Source organism: Bos indicus x Bos taurus, chromosome 5, assembly GCF_003369695.1.
Source record: "Bos indicus x Bos taurus breed Angus x Brahman F1 hybrid chromosome 5, Bos_hybrid_MaternalHap_v2.0, whole genome shotgun sequence".
In the NCBI taxonomy this organism is placed as follows: Eukaryota; Metazoa; Chordata; class Mammalia; order Artiodactyla; family Bovidae; genus Bos; species Bos indicus x Bos taurus.
The window spans coordinates 119,761,416-119,786,914 of record NC_040080.1 but is presented as its reverse complement, the minus strand read 5'-3'; the positions used below and the strand labels follow the sequence as shown (position 1 = coordinate 119,786,914).

At 40.6% G+C, this 25,499-nt stretch overlaps 1 long non-coding RNA gene and 1 pseudogene across 2 annotated transcripts in view; both read right to left on the bottom strand.

Annotated features, from left to right (window-relative positions):
• Positions 1–25,499, bottom strand: part of LOC113893366 — a 113,252-nt pseudogene that overhangs the window by 23,514 nt on the left and 64,239 nt on the right. The gene's annotated exons all lie outside the window — the stretch shown is intronic.
• Positions 9,400–21,773, bottom strand: LOC113893367. Its single transcript, XR_003511300.1, has 3 exons — positions 21,685–21,773; positions 14,466–14,562; positions 9,400–9,656 (listed from the first exon to the last, which is right to left on the bottom strand). It is a non-coding gene; the product is annotated as an uncharacterized LOC113893367 (long non-coding RNA).

Below are 25,499 nucleotides of genomic sequence, written 5' to 3'. Positions count from 1 at the left end.
TTACATCATGAGAAACGCTGGGCTGGAAGAAGCACAAGCTGGAATCAAGATTGCTGGGAGAAATATCAATAACCTCAGATATGCAGATGACACCACCCTTATGGCAGAAAGTGAAGAGGAACTCAAAAGCCTCTTGATGAAAGTGAAAGTGGAGAGTGAAAAAGTTGGCTTAAAGCTCAACATTCAGAAAACAAAGATCATGGCATCTGGTCCCATCACTTCATGGGACATAGATGGGGAAACAGTGTCAGACTTTATTTTTCTGGGCTCCAAAATCACTGCAGATGGTGACTGCAGCCATGAAATTAAAAGACGCTTACTCCTTGGAAGGAAAGTTATGGCCAACCTAGATAGCATATTCAAAAGCAGAGACATTACTTTGCCAACAAAGGTCCATCTAGTCAAGGCTATGGTTTTTCCTGTGGTCATGTATGGATGTGAGAGTTGGACTGTGAAGAAGGCTGAGCGCTGAAGAATTGATGCTTTTGAACTGTGGTGTTGGAGAAGACTCTTGAGAGTCCCTTGGACTCCAAGGAGATCCAACCAGTCCATTCTGAAGGAGATCAGCCCTGGGATTTCTTTGGAAAGAATGATGCTAAAGCTGAAACTCCAGTACTTTGGCCACCTCATGCGAAGAGTTGACTCATTGGAAAAGACTCTGATGCTGGGAGGGATTGGGGGCAGGAGGAGAAGGGGACGACAGAGGATGAGATGGCTGGATGGCATCACTGACTCCATGGACGTGAGTCTGGGTGAACTCTGGGAGTTGGTGATGGACAGGGAGGCCTGGCGTGCTGTGATTCATGGGGTCGCAAAGAGTCGGACATGACTGAGCGATTGAACTGAACTGAGGGCTAATACTACTACCTACCACCCAGAGCTGTTTTGAAGGTTAAATGAGAGGCCGCAAGTGGCATACAGTAGGTGCTCAGTAATTGTTGGTTCCCACTCCCATCTCACACCACCTCATCCCATGTCCCTTAAAAAAGATGAGATGGTAAGTTCATTTCTTCCCACTGCTTGGCCTGCAATCAATATAAACTGCCCGTACATGGTTCCTTCCCGGCGCCTCGGTAACTGCGTATTTTACTAGGTTCCTGACAGTTCAGTGCAGCTGCTTTGACGTAGGAGCATTTTGACAACAGCCTCTAACACCATCATTGTCTTTCACCTTCAGAACCATCTCCTCCCTTGGCCCCTGAGGCTCCCATGGATGCTACCCTTCTCCCATCCCCAGATGGATCTCAGTTTTGCACATTACATAGGAACAAGATGAACACCCGGGGAACAACAATGATTTTACATCGGACACTGTAGAATTCTGTGGAGGGAGGAACCGCCCTTTGCACTTTTGTGTAGAGCAGTCTCATGGTTAAAGAAGGTGGATATCTGTGATGAAATCTTCCACCTGAAGTGTCTAATGCTGACCTTTGCCCCAGGCTTCTTCCCTTGGGGTGTCATCTGGGGCTGGTCCAAGGAAGGTACTCTGGAATTAAGCTCCACAAATTCCACCTTATCTTCCAACTTAATTTTTAACTCCAAACAGATAAGCATGGCTCTTATGTTTTTATTCTAGAGTTCTACCAAGAGATAAAGAGTTCCAAGAAAAAGGTACTTTAGGGGTTTTGAAGCAGGGATAGTCACTAGGTCATATTCAACTCTTTGTCACACCATGGACCCACTAGGCTTCTCTGTCCATGGGGTTTCCCAGGCAAGAATACTGGAGTAGGTTGCCATTTCCTTCTGGGATAATGAGAAATGAAGTTTCTAAAGTCTGAAAATGGAGACTCATTTTTGCAAGAGATTCTCTGTCAGTTGATTTTCTTTCTCTTCTTGAATGTTATACAGGTATAAAAGAACACTTTCCAGATGAGTAAACTTTACCATTTAAAAATTAATGCAGTGTCTAACTCTAAATGTATTTCAAGATGCATTTCAGATTTTTTACATTACCATAATGGTAGCATTATGCCAGCAAAATACTGGAATATTAATATATCAAAACATTGAAACATCAGAAGGTGGGATTGCCGTCTGTACTCTTTAAGGACAAAGATCCACTCTATCTAATGGTTGAAGAGTCTTGTATTGATCCGATGACAGAGTCAGACCCTTCCCTGTTCCCTCTGCCTCTTTCTCTATGAAGCCCCCCATTGGGATAGACCACCAAGCTGCTGAAAGCAATGCTGTCCGTGGATTCAAATTCTATTAAATGATTAGATTTCTTGCCTTTGGAGGTGACTTCCTCATCTAACGCAACATGCAACCTAAAACTCTGACACTAGGGGGGCGTGATTGCCCTCCCGATGTCTGATTAGACCGCGGGCAGGAAGCTATGCTCTCATTCACAGCTGAGGGCTCACAGTGGATAGAATGAACCGTCACAGATGACTTTTAAAAACAGTAGCCATTGAAACATGTATAATATCATGTATGAAACAAGTTGCCAGTCCAGGTTCAATGCACGATACTGGATGCTTGGGGCTGGTGCACTGGGATGACCCAGAGGGATGGTATGGGGAGGGAGGAGGGAGGAGGGTTCAGGATGGGGAACACATGTATACCTGTGGTGGATTCATTTCGATATTTGGCAAAACTAATACAATATTGTAAAGTTTAAAAATAAAATAAAATTAAAAATAAATAAATAAATAGAAGAATCTAAAAAAAAAGTAGCCAACAATTACCCCTCGTGAATTTTTTTTTTTAGAGAAAAATATCCAGTTCAGTGGCTTTTAAAATTAAGAACATAACTAAGGAAATTAAACCTTCATTTACTGAACATTCTCCAATATGTGACAATTATTAGTATTCACTTTTTATTATACTTTATTTTCAGGAAAAAACAAAAGATGGTATGGGGCCATAAGCCAAAGACAGAAGGAGAAAGAGAGAAGGTAGGAGAGAAGAAGGGCTTTCCAGACTGCACTAGTGGTAAAGAACCTGCCTACCAAAGCAGGGGACATAAGAGACAGGGATTTGATCCCTGCGTCAGGAACATCCCCTGAAGGAGGGCATGGCAACCCACTTCAGTATTCTTGCCTGGAGTATCCCATGGACAGAGGAGTCTGGCGGGCTACAGTCCATGGGGCCTCAAAGAGTCAGACATGACTGAGTAACTTAGCACATGAGCACATGAGAGGAGAAATGGGAGAGACATGGATCAGGGAGGAAGAGTCAGAACAGAGCAGGAGTCAGAATCCTAAGTGGGCAGCAAGAGTGTCAGAGAAAAGGGAGGGAAAAAAAGGGAGGAAAAGTTTAGAACGATTTTTCATTTTTCTCAGTCCACTTTGACAATGTGAACACTGTGGGCTTTTCCCCATAAAATAGACATATTCTTGTATATTCAAGGGAACCATGAACCATAGGTTCAGAACTCCTGGTTTAATGGAGTTCCCTGGAGGCCGAGTGGTTAGGATTCTGGGTTTCACTGCCATATCCCACTTTCAATCCCTGCTGAGGGAATTAAGACCCCACAAGCTGAGTGGTGCAGCCAAAAAAGAGCTCCTGGTTTAAACAAGACTGTTGTTGCTTAGTCACTCAGTTGTGTCCAACTCTTTTGTGATCCCATGGGCTGTAGTCCACCAGGTTTCTCTATCCATGAGATTTTCCAGACAAAAATACCAGTGTGGGCTATTTCCTTCTGGGGATCTTCCCAACCCAGGGATCAAACCCAAGTCTCCTGCTTGGCAGGTGGATTCTTTAACACTGAGCCAGCAGGGAAGCCTTAAACAGAGCTACAGAGGAGCAAAAGCAAAGAGAAAGATGCCATGAGGCAGAAACATGGAGAAATGGGCAAAAAGAGCCTCAAGGAAAGAAAGGAAGATGGGCATTCCCCTCCCCACCCCAGCTTCTCTCTCATCTAAACACGCCCCACGTTCAAAGGGAGCACCGTGGTCTTAAGACTTGATGATAGGAGCCATTCTAGAATGACATCAGATGGGAGCCACCCCCCTGAGCAGTGGTACCTTAGCAAATCACTCGCCTCTCAAGACCTAGTGAAGGGACTCCCACAGATGAAAATGGACATTTTGGAATCGATACAAGTTTAGCCCAGAAGCTGTCCAGGGGCCAGTAGGAGTCCTGGGTGCCATGGATGGAGAACTGGAGTCAAGGCTGCAGGAAGAGGAGCTAAGGCTTCTCTCCTTTCCAGTCCCTGTGGGCTACAGAACCGGGGGCCAGGATGAAGTGAATTCTCCTCTTCCAGGGAGGGAAGAACCTCCCCTTACGCCTTTGTACAGAGTTGTCTCATGATTAAAGAAGGTTGTTTATGTTGAAACCATCACCCTGAAGTGTTGGCTGTGGCTGGTCCAGGAAGGCACTTTGGAGTTGAGCTCCACAAATTCCACCCTGTTTCCCGACTTAATTTTTAACTCCAAATATGTTTGGCTCTAGGGGCTTTATTTGAGAGTTCTACCAAGAGACAAAGAAAAAGGTACTATAGGATTTTGAAACAAGGACAATATGAGAAATTAAGTTTCTGGATTAGGCCAGCCCTTTTACAGGAATAGCGATACTGACGTGATATTCTTTAACCTCATGTTGTTTTCTTAGGGGTTATGTTTCTGAAGCATCTGGGGGCTGGAGTAGGGTGGGACAGGAATTGCTCAAAATAGAGGCTTTGTTTTAGATTACTTGGAGCAGACAATGTCCCTATTCAAGGGATCTAGGTGGGCTGGGCAAGGGGTAATGGATGGAGGAAGAAAGGAATAGACCAAGTGTGAAAATTCTCTGCCAAACAGCTTCCTTCCAGCTAATCTAACTCTTCAAAGAGAAGGGTGAACTAAAGTGTTGCTTTGATGATCTTTCCACTTTTTTTTCCACAGAGGTGAACACTGTGGAAGCCGCGGGGTCTCTGTTCCTTTGCAATCAAGAGAGAAGGCCCTGGGCCAAACATGAATAACGAGCACCTCCCCTCCAGTCGGTCAACAAGCAATGCTCATTAGGAAAGGTGACTCAGAATGGCCCTGTCCCTCCCTGGAGCAACGCTGCACCCATGAGGCTGGCTGGCAGGTGTCCACACTTCCCACATGCCCACCCCACAGCACAGGCAAGCTGCTGCAGAGCCAAGGATTCAGGGACAAAGGGGAAAGGGAAAAAAACCTCAAGAAGTATTTGAAACAACTCATCATCACCTGCTTATTTGTGCTTCTGTGATACAGAAGATGTGCTTGCTGCCTAATGGGTTCAAGAATCTATGATGTGTAGGAATGTATTTCTAAGTGTGGTCCTCAGGCCACAGGCATCAGAATCAAGTGTGCTTCCAGATTCAGATTCCTGGGCCCCACCTCAGACCTACTAAGTCTACATCTCTGAGGGGCTACAAAATTGATGCTTTCAATTTGTGGTGCCGGAGAAGACTCTTGAGTCCCTTGGGCTGCAAGGAGATCAAACCAGTCAATCCTAAAGGAAATCAACCCTGAATATTCATTGGAAGGACTGATGCTGAAGCTGAAGCTCCAATACTTTGGCCACCTGATGCAAAGAACTGACTCATTATAAAAGACCCTGATCTGGGAAAGATTGAAGGCAGGAGAAGGGGGCAGCAGAGAATGAGATGGTTGGATGGCATCAACAAATAGTGGACATGAATTTGAGCCAATTCCGGGAGATAGTGAAGGACAGGGGAGCCTGGCGTGCTGCATCCATGAAGTTGTAAACAGACACAACTTAGTGACTTAACAACAACAAGGCTGCTGGGTGGGGCAGGTCTTGGTGAGAAAACGGTGGTCTCCAGGACGGCTCACGCCAGTGAGTGCTCCCCACAGCTACTGCCACCAGTGGCCTTTTCCCCATGGTGAGCCACAGGCCCTGCCCCACCACCTGAGAGGAGACCCTCCAATACTAGAAGATCCTGCCATCACCAGCCGAACTTTCTGGGCCATTAAGAGCTTGCCCCAGTGCCTCAGCTGGGCCTGCAGCAGCATCTTCCGCAAGGTAAGTTCATAAGGATGGAGCCATGCCTCAAACCACTTCATCCCCCCTCACAAGAGGATCAACTAGCATCTTTCCACAGAGAAAATCATAGGACGTAGGGGTGAGGGTGAAGCACCCATCTGGACCAGAGACTGATGAGGACCACATTCAAAGGTAGAAGGAGCAATCACAGTCTGACCACGTTGTTGCTCCCCCAGGCTGGCATAGCACTGCCTGAAGAGCCTCCCCCCATCCCTGCTCCCCACCTAGTTTCTCTGGCAGGCAAAAACAGAACCCCAAATGGACACCCAGCTTTCCCAGCATTGTGTAACGTGCTTTTAGGGAGGTCTGTTTTGGTCTTGCCTCAAAGAAATTACTTGGGGGAATGGCAGGGCTCCACCATCAAGGATCAAATAGACACAGGGTGCCAGGCTTGCAGGAACCTGCTTACGGCCCTCTGTGAACCACATTCCCACTTACCATGTGTAGGAGCAGACATCCCAGCCAGTGGCTTTGCTGGGGGTCCCATCTGGCCAGGGAATACGGTTGTTTGGCAGTTCCATCTGACCTGAGTCTCTGGTCAACGGGCCCCACCAGCTCATTCTTCTGCCTCACTTCAGCAGGAAAGCAAATAACTCGGCCTCGGTTCCTGCCCATCCAGGGAATCTGACTGGAGGACGCTGGGCAGCGGCAGAGTGCACCCTGTGGTGCTGGGTGATCTGGGACCCAAAGTGACATATTTCCAAAGAAGACAGTCAGACGGCCAACAGGTACCTGAACAGATGTTCAACGTCACTAATCATCAAGGAAGTGCACATCAATGGTCCCCTTCCATTATCTGATGTCACTGTCTTCATATGGAGCCTCCAGATCACTGGTTTAGTATAAAACAAGGTAACGCAGGAGGAGCCAGATGGGTGAGATGTCCAGAGCGAGGTGTGGAGAGACAGCAGGGAGCTTCCACACCCCTCCACGCATGCCACTCTAAGGCAGTGGGCCCCAGGCTGAGAGCTGGAGTCTGTCCCCCCATGGATAGAGACTTTAAGATGAAGGTAATAGAAGGAGTGAGAAGGAGCTGAGCCTGCCTGAGTGAGAACAGGGATCTCACTCTGGAAGTCAAGGCGACCTTCCCAACTGCACACGTACTGAAAGGCTCCTCCAGGGTCAGAAAGGGAGGGGGTGCCACCCCTTAGTAGGTGATGTTAGCCTACTCAGAAGCCTCTTTGCTAGAATCCATCTTGATCTCCTTGCAGTCCAAGGGACTCACAAGAGTCTTCTCCAACACCACAGTTCAAAAGCATCAATTCTTCAGCACTCAGCTTTCTTTATAGTCCAACTCTCACATCCATACATGACGGGAAAAACCATAGCTTTGACTAGATGGACCTTTGTTGGCAAAGTAATGTCTGCTTTTTAATACACTGTCTAGGTTTATCATAGCTTTTCTTCCAAGTAGCAAGCATCTTTTAATTTCATGGCTGAAGTCACCATCTGCAGTGATTCTGGAGCCTAAGAAAATAAAGTCTGTCACTTTTCCCACTGTTTCCACATCTATTTGCCATGAAGTGATGGGACCAGATGCCATGATCTTAGCTTTTTGAATGCTGAGTTTCAAGCCAGCTGTTTCACTCTCTTCTTTCATTTTCATCACGAGGTTTAGTTCCTCTTCACTTTCTGCCATAGGGGTGGTGTCATCTGCATATCTGAGGTTACTGATATTTCTCCCAGCAATGTTGATTTCAGCTGTGCTCCATCCAGCCCAGAATTTCTCATGATGTACTCTGCATAGAAGTTAAATAAGCAGGGTGACAATATACAGCCTAACGTACTCCTTTCCCAATCTGGATCCAGTCTGTTGTTCCATGTCCAGTTCTAACTGTTGCTTCTTGACCTGCACACAGGTTTCTCAGAAGACAGGTAAGATGCTCTGGTATTCCCATCTCTTTAAGAATTTTCCACACTTTGTTGTGATTCACATAGTCAAAGGCTATAGTGTAGACAATGAAGCAGAAGTACATGTTTTTATGGAATTCTCTTGCTTTTTATATGATCCAATACAGGTTGGCAATTTGATCTCTGGTTCCCCCACCTTTTATAAATCCAGCTTGAACATCTAGAAGTTCTCAGTTCATGTACTGTTGAAGCCTAGCTAGAAGAATTTTGAATATTACTTTGCTAGTATGTCAAATGAGTGCAATTGTACAGTATACCATTTGAGCATTCTTTGGCATTGTCTTTCTTTAGAACTGGAATGACAACTGACCTTTTCCAGTCCTGTGGCCACTGCTGAGTTTTCCAAATTTGCTGGCATATTGATAGAATGATCTCTCTTCATTTCCAAGGCAAACCATTCAATATCACAGTAATCCAAGTCTACGTCCCAACCACTAATGCCAAAGAAGCTGAATGGTTCTATCAAGACCTACAAGGTGACTGACATACAAAAGTAGGAAGTCAAGAGATACGTGGAGTAACAGGCAAGTTTGGTCTTGGAGTACAGATTGAAGCAGGGGAAAGGCTAATAGAGTTTTGCCAAGAGAATGCACTGGTCGTACCAAACACCTTCTTCCAACAACACAAGATATGACTCTATATGTGGACATCACCAGATGGTTAATACCAAAATCAGATTGATAATATTCTTTGCAGCCAAAGATGGAGAAGCTCTATACAGTCAGCAGAAACAAGACCGGGAACTGACTGTGGCTCAGATCACGAACTCCTTATTGCAAAATTCAGACTTCAATTGAAGAAAGTGGGGAAAACCACTAGGCCATTCAGGTATGACCTAAACTAATCCCTTACGAAAATACAGTGGAAATGACAAGTAGATTCAAGGGATTAGATCTGATAGAGAGAGTGCCTGAAGAACTATGCACAGAGGTTCATAAAATTATACAGGCACTGATCAAGACCATCTCCAAGAAAAAGAAATGGAATAAGGCAAAATAGTCATCTGACGAGGCATTACAAATAGCTAAGAAAAGAACAGAAGCTAAAGGCAAAGGAGAAAAGGAAAGATATAACCCATCTGAATGCAGAGTTCCAAAGAATAGCAGGGAGAGATAAGAAAGCCTTCCTAAGTGAACAATGCAAAGAAACAGAGGAAAATAATAGAATGGGAAAGACTAGAGATATCTTCAAGAAAATTAGAGATACCAAGGGAACATTTCATGCAAAGGTGGGCTCAATAAAGGACAGAAATGGTATGGACCTAACAAAACCAGACGATATTAAGGTGGCAAGAATATACAGAACTATGCAAAAAAGATCTTAATGACCCAGATAACCACAATGGCATGATCACTCACCTAGAGCCAGACATCCAGGAGTCCAAAGTCAAGTAGGCCTTAGGAAGCATCAGTACTAACAGAGCTAACGGAGGTGATGGAATTCCAGCTGAGCTATTTCAAATCCTAAAAGACGATGCTGTGAAAGTGCTGCATTCAATATGCCAGCAACTTCGGAAAACTCAGCAGTGGCCATCAGACTGGAAAAGGTCAGTTTTCCTTCCAATGCCAAAGAAAGGCAATGCCAAAGAATGCTCAAACTACAGTTGTCTTGCAGTTAGTAAATCAAGATATATTCCTGGCTCCTGACTTCCATTATTGCTGTAGAGAAGTCATCTTTCACTGTAATTGCCATCCCTTTGAGACTGAGCTTTCTCCTCTCTGGCTGTGTTGTTAAACAATCTTTTCCCCGTCTGGTATTCATCAGTTTTCCTATAAGATGTCTAAGTGCTGTTAAAAAAAAAAAAAAAAGTGTTCGTCTTAGGATTCACTAGGCTCCATGGACCTAATGATTATTGTCTTTCAACAATTCTAGAGATTTCCTAGGAATTAATACTTCAAATATTTCTTTGTTCCCATTATTCTTTCTGGAATGTTGGTTAATCTCATTTAATGTTTTCTATCGCTTTCTATCTCTGTGCTGCCTTTGGGTAATTTCTTCAAATTGATCTTGTATTACTTATTTATTGCTGTATAATAAATTACCCACAAGTCTAGCTGCTGAAAGCAACATGTATTACTTCACAGAGTTTCTGGGGGACAGGAATCCAGGAATGACTTAGTTTGGTGGTTTTGGCTCAGTGTCTTTCACAAGGTGAAGGTCAAGTGACCCTGGGGCTGTCATCAACGGAGGGCAGGACCAGGGCTGGAGGGAAAGCTGCTTCCAGGTTGGCTCACTTCCATTCCTCCCCACAGGGGCCTCTCCCAGGACTGCTTGAGTAGTCTCTGGACAGACCAGCTGGCTTCCCCAAGCTGAGGTATGAGAGAGGGAAAGCAGCAGCAGGAAGCCACAGCATCCTTTATGACCCAGTCCCCAAATCACACACCTTCAGTTCCACTTTATTCAGTTTCTTGGAAGCCAATCAAGGCGGCTGGTCTATGCTTAAGGGAAGGAGAATGAAGCTCCACCTCCTGAAGAGGAGAATATCGAAGAATTCTAAACACTTAAAAATCACCACTCAGGGCTTCCCTGGCAGTCCAGTGGTTAAGAATCCACACTTACACTGCAGGAGTCAGAGGTTCCACCCTTGGTTGGGGAAGTAAGATCCCACATGCTATGCAGCATAGCCAAAAAATAAATTTTGAAAAATCACCACATAAATTTCTCCATGGACAGGAGCCTGGTGGGCCACAGTCCATAGGGTTGCAAAGAGTCAGACTTGACTGAACGACTGAGCATGCGTATTTCAGTTCAGTAGTCTCTCATCAGTTGCGTTTAATCTGTTGCTTCTAATTTCAGTTACTAAAACATTCATATCTAGACATTCAGCTAGGCCTCTTTTTTTTCAAACCTGCCTAGTGATTTTTCACAGTATCATGTTATACATCTAATACCTTCTTTGATTTCTTTAAACATGTTAAATTGTTATTTTATATTGTGTGCTAACTCTAAAAATCTTCAGTCTTTGGAGAATAGACTCTCACTCCTGATGTCCTGTTCTTTAGTGTTTGTGTTGCTAGCTTTGACTATGAACTGCCCCTTTCCCTTGGAAATTTCTCTGGGGAAATTCCTTGGCACCTAAATCAAAGTTGTTGTTGTTGCTCAGTCACTAAGTCATGTTCGACTGTTTGCAACCCCACAGACTGCAGCACACCAGGCTTCCCTGTCCTTCACTATCTTTTGGAGTTTGCTCAAATTCATGTCCATCAAATCAGTGGTGCCTTCCGACCAGCTCATCCTCTGTCACTCCCTTCTCCTCCTGCCCCCAGTCTTTCCCAACATTAGACTGCTTTCCTCCAAAGATGTACATTTGCTTCTGACAACTGCCTGGAGTAACAAGCAATCCAGGACACCTTGAGTTATATTCTTGGCTTAAGGTACAGGTAGCATGCAGCATATATTTGGACCAAAAAATGTATTGTGAGGGCCATTACACATTCTCAGGGAAATCCCACCATACTCCTGCCAACCAGTGCTAAACTCGGATTCAGATTTCTTTGATGTCTCGTTCCATGTGACTTTATTTTCTTCCATCTCTTTTACATTGAAGGTATAACCCATTGAAGTCCCAGCTTTATGCAGAGATTTATCAGTCTCCAATTGATATTGTGACCTTAAGCTTAACTTCTTGCCCCCCAAATATGGTACTGTCTCTAGGGTTCAGCAAAAAACTCAAGAGAAGCTGGTGTTGGTGTTACCTTATCACCAGTGTTTCTTGCTTTCACTTTGTTTTTTGTTTTTTTTTTCACTTTGTTTTTAACCTTTGTTAAGATCGTGCCAGTTTAGCAATACCATCACAAAGATGATTTTTGACTGTTTACATTGGGAGGGTCATTGAAAGTATTTAATCTTCCAACTGCTAAAAATGCAAGTTCCCAATTCACTCTCCAGTCCACTCTAGGCTGCCTACCCTCCCACTCCATTTGTTGTTGGTGGTGGTGGTTTTTTGTTTTTGCCACATCACGCTAGTCCCTTGACCAGGAATTGGAACTGGGTCCCTGGCAGTGAAAACACGAGTCCCAACCACTGGATGGCCAGGGAATTCCCCTTAAGTTGTTCTTTTCAGTATCCTCCACGTTGTCCAATAAAATGGTCTTCCTTAGTCATCATCTTATTTGACCTTTAAGCATCATTTGACTGGTTTAAGGACTCTTTCCTTTATACAGCATTTCTTTCCTGGCTTCTTCAACACATTCCCTGGATATTCCTGTATCACTGGCCTCTCCTTCATAGTCTCCTTTCTTGACCTTTTGTCTTCTACACAGCTTCTCTCTATCCAGTCTTCCCAAGGTGATCTCCTATAACCTGACGGCTTTATATCCTACCTATACCCAGCTGCTTACTTGGCATCTTCACTTGGGTAACGCTCACTTTAAACCTGTCCAAAACAGAACTCTTGGTTTTCCTCTCCAGCATCTATTCTTCCTCCAGTTTTCTCCACCACAGTGAATGGCCCTGACTCCACCTTGCGGCTCTAACCAAAGAACTAGGAGTCATCTTTCATCCACCCCCTTCCTCTAACTATCACATCCAGTATGTCAATCTTACTGATTCTATTTTTATCTTGAAGTATTTATTTCTAAATTTTTATTTATTTTTAACACAAAAAGCATTTTTTATTGGGATACAGACAATTAACAATGTTGTGATAGTTTCAAGCGAACAGTGAAGGGATTCAGTCATACATATACATGTATCCATTCTCCCCCAAACCCCCCTCCCATCTAGGCTGGTACATAACATTGAGCAGAGTTCCATGCACTATACAGTAGGTCCTTGTTGGTTATCCATTTTAAATATAGCAGTGTGTGCATGACATTCCCAAAGTCCTTAACTATCCCTTCCCTCTGGCAACCATGAGTTCATTTTCTAAGTCTGTGGTACTGACTCTACTTTTAAGACATCCTGAATTTTCCCGTTCCTGTCCATCTCTACAACTGCCACCTGAGTCTAGTCATTATTATCTCTAACCTGTACTAATGCAATTGCTTTTCTATTGGCTTCCCTGTGTGCATTCTTTTCATAATCCATTTCCATAGAGCCAGCAGAATACTTTTTTAAAAAGGAAAATTACTCATGTTAATCCCTTAATTAAAATGCTTCAATGGCACACCTTTGCACTTTGAATAAAACCCGTATTGTTTACCAAGACCCTTAAGTCTTTCCCTACAGGACGCTTAGTTGTATCTCATAACACTTATTACTATCTGAAACTAATCTGTTAATGTCTTTACTTACTGTCTGCTTCCTCTCTTTAGACTCAAAATTTCCATTACAGAACTACAACAGGACAACTGTCTATTTGTTCCCTACAATAACCTCAGCAATTATTAGGTGATTAATAAATTCCTATTGATTCAATCTTTCATATTCTAATAGTTCTCTGAACACCCAGTCTTCATGGCAGAAGTAACTACTTCCACATTTGTGTTCAAATAACACTTTGAACACACCACCATTATAGTACTCAGGTGTCTACAAGCTTATCTCCTTACTAGAGTGTGAACTTTTCAGGAGTATAAATCATGACATTTTCTTCTTCAAATTAGAATTCTAGGCTCTTCTTCACTACCTGATAAGGTAGTGAATAAATGAATGAATGAATGCTAATAAACAGTCAGAGACTTAAAAAATCATTTTCTAAAATTACTTTCATCAACAGACAAGAAAAACAATATGAACATAACCTTTGGTTCTGGAAAAACAACTAAAACTGTGACAGCAAAAACAAGTCTCTAATTAAATATGTCATGCTTCTGCAAAAGAACTCCTAACAATGATTAGGACAGAAGAGAGGAAGAAAAGGACTTTCAGGTTAAATGACTTTTTTCTCCTCTGTATTTGCTCATCAATTTTAGATCTGCAGCAATGGCTCTAGAAACAAGCCAATTTCTGACAGTCATGTGGCCCACATAATTTTTGGAATTTTCAGAAATGCTCATCATCACATTGGAAATGAAAGAGACTTCTCTCCTTGTCTTTGTGCTAAGGGTTCATTTGGAATATATTAAATTGATGACTGAGGTAATACCTGTGTCCTTGGGATTATTACCAATAGTGCCCCTAAATTGGCTCCACCAAAGCCCAATCTGTTGCCAGAGAACAATGTCCATTCTGCCCTTGTAGCCAGCAGGACATGTGGGAAATCAAAAGCCTGTACATAGACATTAGTGTATGGATCTTAGTCATCATACTCAGCAAACGCTTTCCTAAAAAATCTGGTGCCAAACAATTCTTAAAATAAAAATGTACATGCTTCACTAATTCACTTAAGTGTTTAGATGCTTCTATTGTATTTATTATTGTTCAGTAGCTCATCTAATGTTACTTGATGAAAACCTTCCCTTAGCTCCTTAAGGCCTTAGTTTTGAGCTTAGAGATAGTGAAAAGGGCTCAACAAAATTTTTCAGCAGCAAAACAGGAGACAATCACTAATCGGTACCTTAGTAAAAACCTTTTATTATTTTCAAAATACTTTTGAGGGCCTGCTTAGTTTTTATTTTCTTTCTAATAAATGGATTTGTATATAACCCTCATTTGTGAATTTGTGTGCTGCACTGGAGTACTCAGAGACCAGGTGGTAAAGCTACATTCGTTACCTTTTTAATTCTTGGCACGCTGGAAAATCTCAACCTTCTCCCAATGCTCCTCTCATATTCTGCTCCTTATCTCCTTCCAACAAACTGGGTGGGTATGCTAGTGGAAGTGTGAGGTTGATAAAAACATACACTTGATTAGCAGATAAAAATAAAGAGCATTGTTTAACAAAGGAGGAAAGTACAATGGAGGAGAAGATAAAGGAGAAGTGGGAATAAAAAGAAAACTGGACAATAATGGTGAAAAAAACTGAAGGATAATATTGGAAGAAGGACACCGGAGACTGATTGCGCTCTTATTAATCTCAGTACCTCCAACTTCTCCAAGCCACCTCAACAGTCTGTTTCATGGCAACAGGTCAGTTCTGTGCAATGTTTCTGATCTTTAATGGATTCCTTGGGCCATTTTCCATTCCTTGCTTGCTCATTGCCCACGCTTTGCAGATGTGCAAGTGGGAGGCTGAATATTTTAGTTTTCTACTGCTGCTCTAATAAATTACCCTCAATTTATGGGCTTAAGCAACACTTAAGCAACTTATCACCTTCTGTAAGTTAGAAGTCTGACATGGGTCTCATGGAGCTGAAATGAAGATGTCAGCAGCTCTTTTATGAAGACTTTAAAAGTGAAAGTCGCTCAGTAGTGTCCAACTCTTTGTGACTCCAAGGACTATATAACCCATGGGATTCTCTAGGCCAGAATACTGGAGTGGGTAGCCTTTTATGAAGACTTTAGAGGAGTGTTAATTTCCTTGCTCACTTTGCTCATTTTGGTTGTCGGCTGACTTCAAAATGGAATGGAAGGCCTTAGAGTAGTAAGCTTACTGTTACTGAAATCATTCAAGCAGAGGCTTATAAAAGATGGTTTTGGAGGATATTGGTACTGGGTTCGAAGTTGAACCTTATGATTTCTAAGGTCCCTTCCAACTAAAGAATGCATGATCTAGGCAAAAAACACTCTAGTACCAGTTTAAGTCTTAATCGGCTGTCCTGTGTACAGGAAAAAAAAAAAAAAAAACAACTGATTTGCTTATATGGGTAGGCTTCCTATTGGGGAAATTGATATAGGTACTTTAATGCATTCATCTTTTTCTCCTGTTATGTACCTGGTAGTGATATGCATGGAGATATAATAATGAATAGAGATAGGATAGCATTCAGAACGATGTAGCTATATTCCAGAGATATGATACAGAATGATATATCTATATTCCAACTTTAGATCAATTTTAGGATCACCTCCATCAACATAATTCAGATTAGGGTCTACAAACTAAACTTCTAAGTGCTAGCAGTTCAAAAACAATAGCTTTTTATTTTTTAGGTTTTTTTTTTTTTAGTCTTTTTTTTTAAATTTTATTTTTAAACTTTACAATATTGTATTAGTTTTGCCAAATATCGAAATGAATCCACCACAGGTATACCTGTATTCCCCATCCTGAATCCTCCTCCCTCCTCCCTCCCCATACCCTCTGGGTCGTCCCAGTGCACCAGCCCCAAGCATCCAGTATCGTGCATCGAACCTGGACTGGTGACTCGTTTCATACATGATATTATACATGTTTCAATGCCATTCTCCCAAATCTCCCCACCCTCTCCCTCTCCCACAGAGTCCATAAGACTGATCTACACATCAGTGTCTCTTTTGCTTTCTCGTACACAGGGTTATTGTTACCATCTTTCTAAATTCCATATATACGCATTAGTATACTGTATTGGTATTTTTCTTTCTGGCTTACTTCACTCTGTATAATAGGCTCCAGTTTCATCCACCTCATTAGAACTGATTCAAATGTATTCTTTTTAGCTTTTTAAAATAATGAAAAAGGAATATCTCTTCTACCTTTATATTTCTTGAAAAAAGAAGAAGGTGGTGGTCATTTGTCATAACAGTAAAATGAGTAAAGACTTTAAAAAAAAAAAAACAAGAATGGAGAATGCCCACCTGTAAATTTAGTATGAGGCAGCAGAGCTGGAAGACAGGCTCAGCTGAAGGTAGGGTAGACTGAGCCTGAAATAGACAGCCTTTGAACAATGTGGGTGAAGGATATCTAAGATGTTCCGGACACAGTTTTGAACTGAAAAGCATGAAATCAGCAAGGCCCCTACTTCTTATGACCCTTAAGAAGAAATGACTGGCTCCCTTCCTCAAGGTCACTGAAAACAAACAGCACTTTCAGTCATTACATGGGCTCTTCAAAAGAGGAGCAGATTCCCAACTTAAGTCACCTAAATGAAATCTCTTGTCTCAAAATAGTTTCACCAACACTGATTGAACTATTTCCACTTTTGTTTTAAAGCTAAATATTTATTCTACTAATTGATAGTAATCTGTGCTAACAACAATGTATTTGTTTTTTAAAAACAGATGAAAGGGCTATAGTCACGAACACTTTATTCCAAACCAAGACCCCTAGGTTAATGTTGGAAAGCATTAGGTCAGCTCTTGTTGGCTATCTGCTACCCTTATTATTCATAATATTATATATATGAGGAGATATAGTCTGACTTTGGAACAAGCCAATTCGCAACCTTTCAAAACACAGTTCTATTTAAAATTGGGGATTTCCTATGTAGGAGCTTCTAATTTTTATATCCTTTTTTATATTCATAGGTTTTAATTCTTATAACTTGAAACACAGGTATAAAGAAAATCTTTAAAACAGCATGTGTAGGCAAATTTGTTGGCTATATAAACATGATATTATTATTTTAGAAAGCATACTAAAAATACAAAATTCTATAGCTGGCAAAATTGAGTCCGTATTACATATTGGCGGGGGGTAGTTATTTTGCCTTCAAATGATATTTACAGATAATCCTTTGATATATGACAATGTCTCAAGAATGAAAGCTGAAAAACTATACACAGATTTAATGAAAAACTTACATACCTTAAGCATTTCCAAAAGATATTTGCTTCAATTACTGAAGTCATTTTGATTAAATACCTTTGAAAACTGGGCAATTTAATGGCAAAACAAAGCAGAATTTTCTTGATAGGCCTCTGTAGTTTGAATCTTCATAAAGCCTCTGGTAGGTCAGTTAAAAGAGTTGAATTGGGAAGTTGAAATATCTCTTCTAAAAGATCTTTTGTTTGGTTGTTTCTTGAATATGTATTATGAAACTGCTAACATTTGATCAACAAAACCAACAACTTCACATAACTCAGAATAATATTACCTAGCTATGGCCACATAATATGAATCTCCTTGGGCTGATTAAAAACAAAAAACCATCTACTCAAGAGCTTTCTACTGAGATGACCATGATAACATATACAATAATGTACAATACTAAGAAAATAAAAGACAAACCAAAAAAGGGGCTCAAAAAAAAAAAAAAAAAAACCCACTCACATTAAATAAATGTGAGCTTCAGGTATCATATATTACAGAAAGTGAAATAACTATTAACTATGATAAACTGTAGACATATATACTTATACAGATAATCACAATTCACTATCAGATTAAAATATCAGCAAAGTTGGCATTTTCTTAAAAACTTTAAATGAAAAGAAACAGCTTCCACAGCTCTTTCAAATAAAAGTAAGACAATTTAACAGCTTTTAAGTGTCAAATTGCACTCATCTCACACACTAGTAAGGTAATGCTCAAAATTCTCCAAGCCAGGCTTCAGCAATACGTGAACCATGAACTTCCAGATGTTCAAGATGGTTTTAAGATCAAATTGCCAACATCTGCTAGATCATCGAAAAAGCAAGAGAGTTCTAGAAAAACATCTATTTCTGCTTTATTGATTATGCCAAAGCCTTTGACTGTGTGGATCACAATAAACTGTGGAAAATTCTGAAAGAGATGGGAATACCAGACCACCTGACCTGCCTCTTGAGAAACCTATATGCAGATCAGGAAGCAACAGTTAGAACTGGACATGGAACAAAAGACTGGTTCCAAATAGGAAAAGGAGTACGTCAAGGCTGTATATTGTCACATGAGAAACGCTGGACTGGAAGAAGCACAAGCTGGAATCAAGATTGCTGGGAGAAATATCAATAACCTCAGATATGCAGATGACACCACCCTTGTGGCAGAAAGTGAAGAGGAACTAAAAAGACTTTTGATGAAAGTGAAAGAGGAGTGAAAAAGTTGGCTTAAAGCTCGACATTCAGAAAATGAAGATCATGGCATCTGGTCCCATCACTTCACAGGATACAGATGGGGAAACAGTGGAAACAGTGTCAGACTTTATTTTTGGGGGCTCCAAAATCACTGCAGATGGTGACTGCAGCCATGAAATTAAAAGACGCTTACTCCTTGGAAGAAAAGTTATGACCGACTTAGATAGCATATTCAAAAGCAGAGACATTACTTTGCCAACAAAGGTCCATCTAGTCAAGGCTATGGTTTTTCCAGTGGTCATGTACGGATATGAGAGTTGGACTGTGAAGAAAGCTGAGCGCCCAAGAATTGATGCTTTTGAACTGTGGTGTTGGAGAAGACTCTTGAGAGTCCCTTGGACTTCAAAATCCAACCAGTCCATTCTAAAGGAGATCAGCCCTGGGATTCCTTTGGAAGAAATGATGCTGAAGCTGAAACTCCAGTACTTTGGCCACCTCATGCAAAGAGTTGACTCATTGGAAAAGACTCTGATGCTGGGAGGGATTGGAGGCAGGAGGAAAAGGGGACGACAGAGGATGAGATGGCTGGATGGCATCACTGACTCGATGGACATGAGTTTGAGTGAACTCCGGGAGTTGGTGATGGACAGGGAGGCCAGGCGTGCTGCAATTCATGGGGTCACAAAGAGTCAGATATGACTGAGCGACTGGACTGAACTGAACTGAATAATGTCAAATATCAAATACCGCTGAAAGTCAGTTCATGGAGCCATGCTATGCTGTCACGTCAGTCATGTCCAATTCTTTGTGACCCCATGGCAGGCTCCTCTGTCCATGGGATTCTCCAGGCAAGAAAGGATTGCCATTTCCTCCTCCAGGGAATCTTCTCAACCCAGGGATTGAACTAATGTCTCTTACATCTCCTGCATTGGCAGGTGGGTTCTTTACCACTAGCAGCAACTGGAGCTAGCAGTTCATAGAGGCAGGTATTCTGAAAGAGTCTCTGGTTTCCTCTCTCTATATGAGTGTTTTAAGTTAAGAGCTCTAATTTTCCTCTAGAAACTTCCCAACTGGGCTTACTTACAACCTCCTCTCCTATACTGTTGTCAAATGATCTTCCTAAAACACAAATCTGATTTTATCACCCCAATGCTCAAAGTCTTCTAATAGTTTCTCATTGCTCTAGGGGAAAAAAACCCCGAACTCCTCAGCATGTTTCATCTCCTATGGTGGCCCTGCTACCTAAATGCCTTTTTGTCCTCCTTGACTCTGCACATGCTGTTTCCTTGTTTGAGATTTCCAACTGCCTCCTCTGTACCCTAGTCAAATTAAAGTATCACCTTGTTTGTGAACGAGACTTTCCACTGTGACTTAAAAGGCTTTCTTCTCTGGAATCCCAAAGCACATTGTGTATGATTTTACCATACCTACTACTCTTTTGTCTTCCATCTCTGCGTTCCTAGCACCTAGAAGAATGCTTTTCACTTAGGAGTGCTGAATGAAAGGAAAAGGCAGGAAAGAGAAAGGATCTTTGATGGTTTAAAAACAGGTCGTTGGTTATGTTAGAAGTGGTGTAAGAAGGTGAAAAAGACCAGAAATACAAAGAATGAAGGATGGAATTGGTAGAAAGGAAATATTCAAAATATTTCAAAAATCTGGCAAGGAAAATAAAAAGAAATGGATACAAGATAGAAAGCATGTCAAAGGCTGCTCCTTTTCAAAACCTAGAGTAGCTGAGCAAGTTAGAAGGCAAAAGAAAGCAAGTTGAGAGGACAAACAAGAAGGTCTAAAAAGAGAGTACGTCCAGGAATCATATCCTACATGACAAGGACAGGGAAGACTGAAAGAAAGGCTGGAATGAGCCTGGAAGAATAAAGGACAGCCACGGAAACACAGAACAGAGAATTTCAGGGATCATAATTTTCATTCTTTCAGTTTCCCAAGCTTAGAAATCTTTAAAAAATTTCTTCTGGCACATTTCTTTTCTCCAATTGCTTTTAATGCATCACCAACTCCTATCATTTCATTTCTTCTTTTTAAATATCTTTCAGATCAGCTATTACTCTCTTGGCACTGTCACTGTTCTTTCATAAACCTCCATCATCTCTTAACTGAATTACTCCTAAGAGCTCCTAAGAGGTTTCTAATTCTAGTGTCTCTACCATCCAATATAACAAGAAAGCACATCCTGCCCACTCTCAGACATTCTCTGTGAAGCTTTCTCCCACCTCCTCCCACCAGATTTAATCACCCCCTTGTCCATGCTACCAAACAGGGGTTGGCCAACTGTGGCCTGCTGGTCAACTCGGGCCCCTTCCTATTTTTGTGAACAATTTTACTGGAACACAGCCACTCCTACTTTGACTGCATACTGTCTATGGCTGCTTTCATGGTATTAACAGCCGAAGTGAATGGTGGCAACAAAGACCATGTGACCCACAAAGCCTAAAGTTATTTATTATGTTATTTCATTTATAATACAATATTTATTATATTAGTTATGTTTCTCTTTATAGAAAAATTTGACAACCTCTGGACTATACCATTATATTTGCATTTTACTTTAATTATTACCTTATCATATTGATAATAAAAGTTGGTAACAGGCACTTACTGAGATGGGCGCTGTTCTGAGCAATTAGGTATATTATCTCATTTATTTTTTACAACATTGCTAAGGGACAGATATTATTATGATTTCCATTTTACAGATGAGGAAACTGAGGCTTATTATTATAGATCCCATGCTTTCAACTACAACACAAATAATGACTACCCTATTTTTCTTGAGCTTATTAAGAACAAAGATCATGCCTAAATCAGTTTTGTATTCCTACAGACTCAAACAATGTCTGACATAGTAGGTATTCAATAATTGTTTGCTAAGTTAATCTTACTAAAATAACCACTTTTACTCTGCCTTCTCTCTGATGAGCAATGACTCCACATTGCTCGCTGTATCGTGTCTAACCTCCTCTGGTTAGCATTAAGTCTGACCATAATCTGGGACAACTGAACCTAGCAAAGTTCAGAAAGGTTAATAATGATCAACTTCTGTTTCAGAATTGGCTGCTCTTCCTTCAGACGCCGGATGACTCTAACTCCGGACATGATATACACTAAGCCGCCAATAAAACTCACCTGCCATCATGGGACCTCTGGAGGCTGCCGTGGTAGCTGCTCACTTTGCTGTGGACACTCCCTGCTTTGCCTCTCTGGTCATCCACCATGGCCAGCTGAGTTGAAGAAGCATGTGTGGATGTCCCTTGAGTGGAAGTTCCTCTTGATTTCCTTATGATAGGAGTATTTGGATCCCTCAGGAGGGGCTGAGCAAAATCAGGTTCCTGGAGTACCTGTCGGCTCTCATTCACTATCCTAGATAACAAAATACTAAGTGTAAGATAACAACCCTACAGACTAAAAACAATACTTTGACAGACTGATGTTATTCTTCAAAAATAAAAAGCTCTCCAAACAATGTCTTTAGGACAGATATAAGGTAACACTATTGACAGAAGAGAGACTAAAACAGAAATCTGTGTCAATCTGTCCCCTAAACTGGTATGATGGAAAGAGGTTCATATTAGAATCAAGAACTCAGGATTTTAGTTTCAACTCTATCAATAAATATGTGATCTTAGGCAAGTCACTATCCCCTTTTCTTAATGTTCCTCATCTATAAAATGAAGGCATACAATGTCATCATTTTTAAAAAGCCCCTTTCGGCTAAAGAAATTTATCATTCTTGAGGACACTGAAATATTGCAAAGGTACTACTATAAAGTAAAAATATTATTTTCTTGCATGGTTTATAGAAGTAGTGGAGGTCTCATCATGGCATAGACTCATTTTTTAATTTGTAAGAGCAGTTGTTTTTAGGTTACAAGTTGATTTTATGACAGAAGCTGTTGTCTAGTGCTTGAATAAACATGACCGCAACTAGAACAAAACATACGAAAAATTAAGCAAACATACAATGAAGTCCCAGACATAATAAAGGCTTAGGAAAAAAAGAATTAAGGGGATGAATTATGTCCAGAGCTAAAGTTTTTAACTGCTATGAAGAGGCTAAAAGCAGATAGGTGTGTATGTTGATGAACAAAATGGTAATTAAAGAGCCAATTAAATAGATGCAAAGGTCAGTGTAACAGTTTGGGTAAATAAGTGACTATAAGAATCATAAAGTTAAAATTAGACAATATTATTAAAAAAAAAAAGTTCCGACATGTGAAGATTAGATCATAAATTGACAAAGTACATATATTCTAAGTTTTCAAATTAGAAAAGAATCACTGCTGTTATCGCCATTGTTATTTTTAGTGCTGGGGTAGAAGAACTCAAAGACTAGTATTTGTTGAGTACTTGCATAATGACAAGTGTTTTACATATATTCTCTGTTAATCTTTCTTAATAATGTTTTTATTATGGAGATTAACTCCTAAATAGACACTTCTATGGGGTAGATATCCATCAAGAGTAAATACTGTGATCCCCATTTTATAGATGAAGAAACTGAGGTCACAAGGGATTAAAGAACTTTTCAAAAGTCATACAGCAAAACAACAGTTGGGGATCAAACTTAACTTTAAATGTTTCAAAGTGAATCATAAAGTAATGATAAAACATAATGTTTACATATATCCTGAAAGTATCAAAAACTAGATAGAAGAAACAACAACTCAAACATAGTTATACAACATTTATTCTTCTGTCATCAATGGCCCTGTGCACATGTACATACATCCAAAGTTGCTCTGGACTGCTGAATTTATTTTCTAAACTTATTTTTAAAAATTGGTTCAAACTATCTTCTGGTCATTCCAAAAATTTAATCTACCTTCAAATAGTGAAGGTTTGTCTCCTCATTTTACAAATAAGAAAACAGGGGTCCAGAAAAATTAAGTGATGTGACCCAGATAACTCCAAAACAAGATTTCTAAAAATATTTCAACCAGTGTCAGAATTATTAGCATAAACAATTTTAAATGTGGCTTCACTGTTTTGACCATCATAATTTTAGAAGCCAGTCTTTCAACAGCACAGTGTAATAGAGGGGTTAACAGTAAAGACTAGAGGCTAGAATCAGACTGCTTGGGTTTGAATCTCAGTTCTACCACTCACTAGCTATTGAACCTTGGTTCTGTGTTCTGATCTGTAAAACGACAATCTTCCTCACAAGGTTGTCTAGAGGATTAAATGATTTAGTGCTTACAACAGTGCTTGGAGTATTAAGTGGGCTCAATTGATTGGAAACCATTATTATGGTTACTCTCTAGTCATTTCTCAAAGGCTCAACCAGACAAATGCTAGAAATGACTGTAGGCTGCTCACACTCTGGAGGAGTGACTCTAGCCCAGAGCACAGTCCCAGCTGGGACGGTCACAATGACTTTGTTGAGTCAGGGAAGTGGGTGGTCCATGGTTCCAGAAAACCAAATGGAAGGGGTTTGGGGGAGGTCTAACCAGTTTCAAAAGGATTCTGGCCCAGTCAGGATCCCCCAAACACCTGGGATGAGTCCCCAAAAGGGCAGTGTTGGTTTAGTTTAGCCCCATCTGGAGTTTCTAACACAACAGAATTGCTGTGTGACAGAATGGCTTGTGTGTGGCCCAGAGGTGACCAGGAATGCTAATTTAAACCCCCTCCATAGAATTATGTTTTAGCATGATTAAAATACATTTAAAAATTTCAAAGAATACACAGATAAATATCCCAAGTAAGGCTGTTCCACAGAAATCAAGGATTTGGCTTGTTTCCTATTGAACCTGTGGCATCATCGAATAGTTGACGGCACATAGTAACCACTCACTAATGTCTTTCTCAAAGGATGAATTCCAGAAAAGACATTTTTGTCATTATTGAATTAACCTTTCCCCTTCTTTCCTTCTCTGCCCAATGAAATTGCATTTAAAGGAGAAATGCAATTGTCTGATATCATTAGCAATAGTCTCAGATATGGTAATAAGGAACGTATGTTTTAAAATTGTGATTCTTATAGATTTCAATCTAATCTGTGCAACAGAAACTGCTAATTAGTGATAATTGAGAAAACAAGATTCTGATAATGTGGTAATTTAAGATCTATTTTAAAAGTACATTAACCCATACAAAACACAATAACATTTTACATATAATCTTAAGACTTTTATAGAAATGCATTTTCCCAAAATTTATTTTCCATGTAACTTAGGTTAAATAAAATCATAAGAATATGGATTCCACTAACTTAGAATTTGTGACAATTCAAGTACAGTATAAATATTAGCTTTATACTTAGTAAAATGTTTGAAGTCATCTGTTCCTTTGTGAATACTGCAGGATCTTATTTTGTTCTATTAATTAAGCAGTCAAAAAATGAAAGATTCCTCAAATATGGCCAAATCTTATATTTTACCATGACTCTCTAATATGCAATTTGGCCAACTATGAATTAAAATAACATCTTTAACAAATTTCATTTTATCTGCTAATACCATTTTACTATTTTGGTTTTAATGTGTATGACTTAGAATAAAATAACATGCTATCCCTTTAAATAATTTATGGTGTAACTTGGAAGAACAATGGACAATTGGAAATGGAAGTCTAATACTGTAGAATGGGAAGGTTCGGACTTGCATTTCCAGCCCTCTTCTCCCTCCTGGTGGCTTAGACGGTAAAGCGTCTGCCCACAATGTGGGAGACCAGGGTTCGATTCCTGGGTCGGGAAGATCCCATTGGCTTTAATGTGTATGACTTAGAATAAAATAACATGCTATCCCTTTAAATAATTTATGGTGTAACCTGGAAGAACAATGGACAATTGGAAATGGAAGTCTAATACTGTGTGACTTTAGCCAAGGCACCAAGCCTCTCTGTGCATCAGTTTTCATATCTTTAACACAGAGATGATAATACTAGTCATCACAGAAATGTCAAAAAGATCAAATAAGAATATATATATATAAGCATTAATTTGT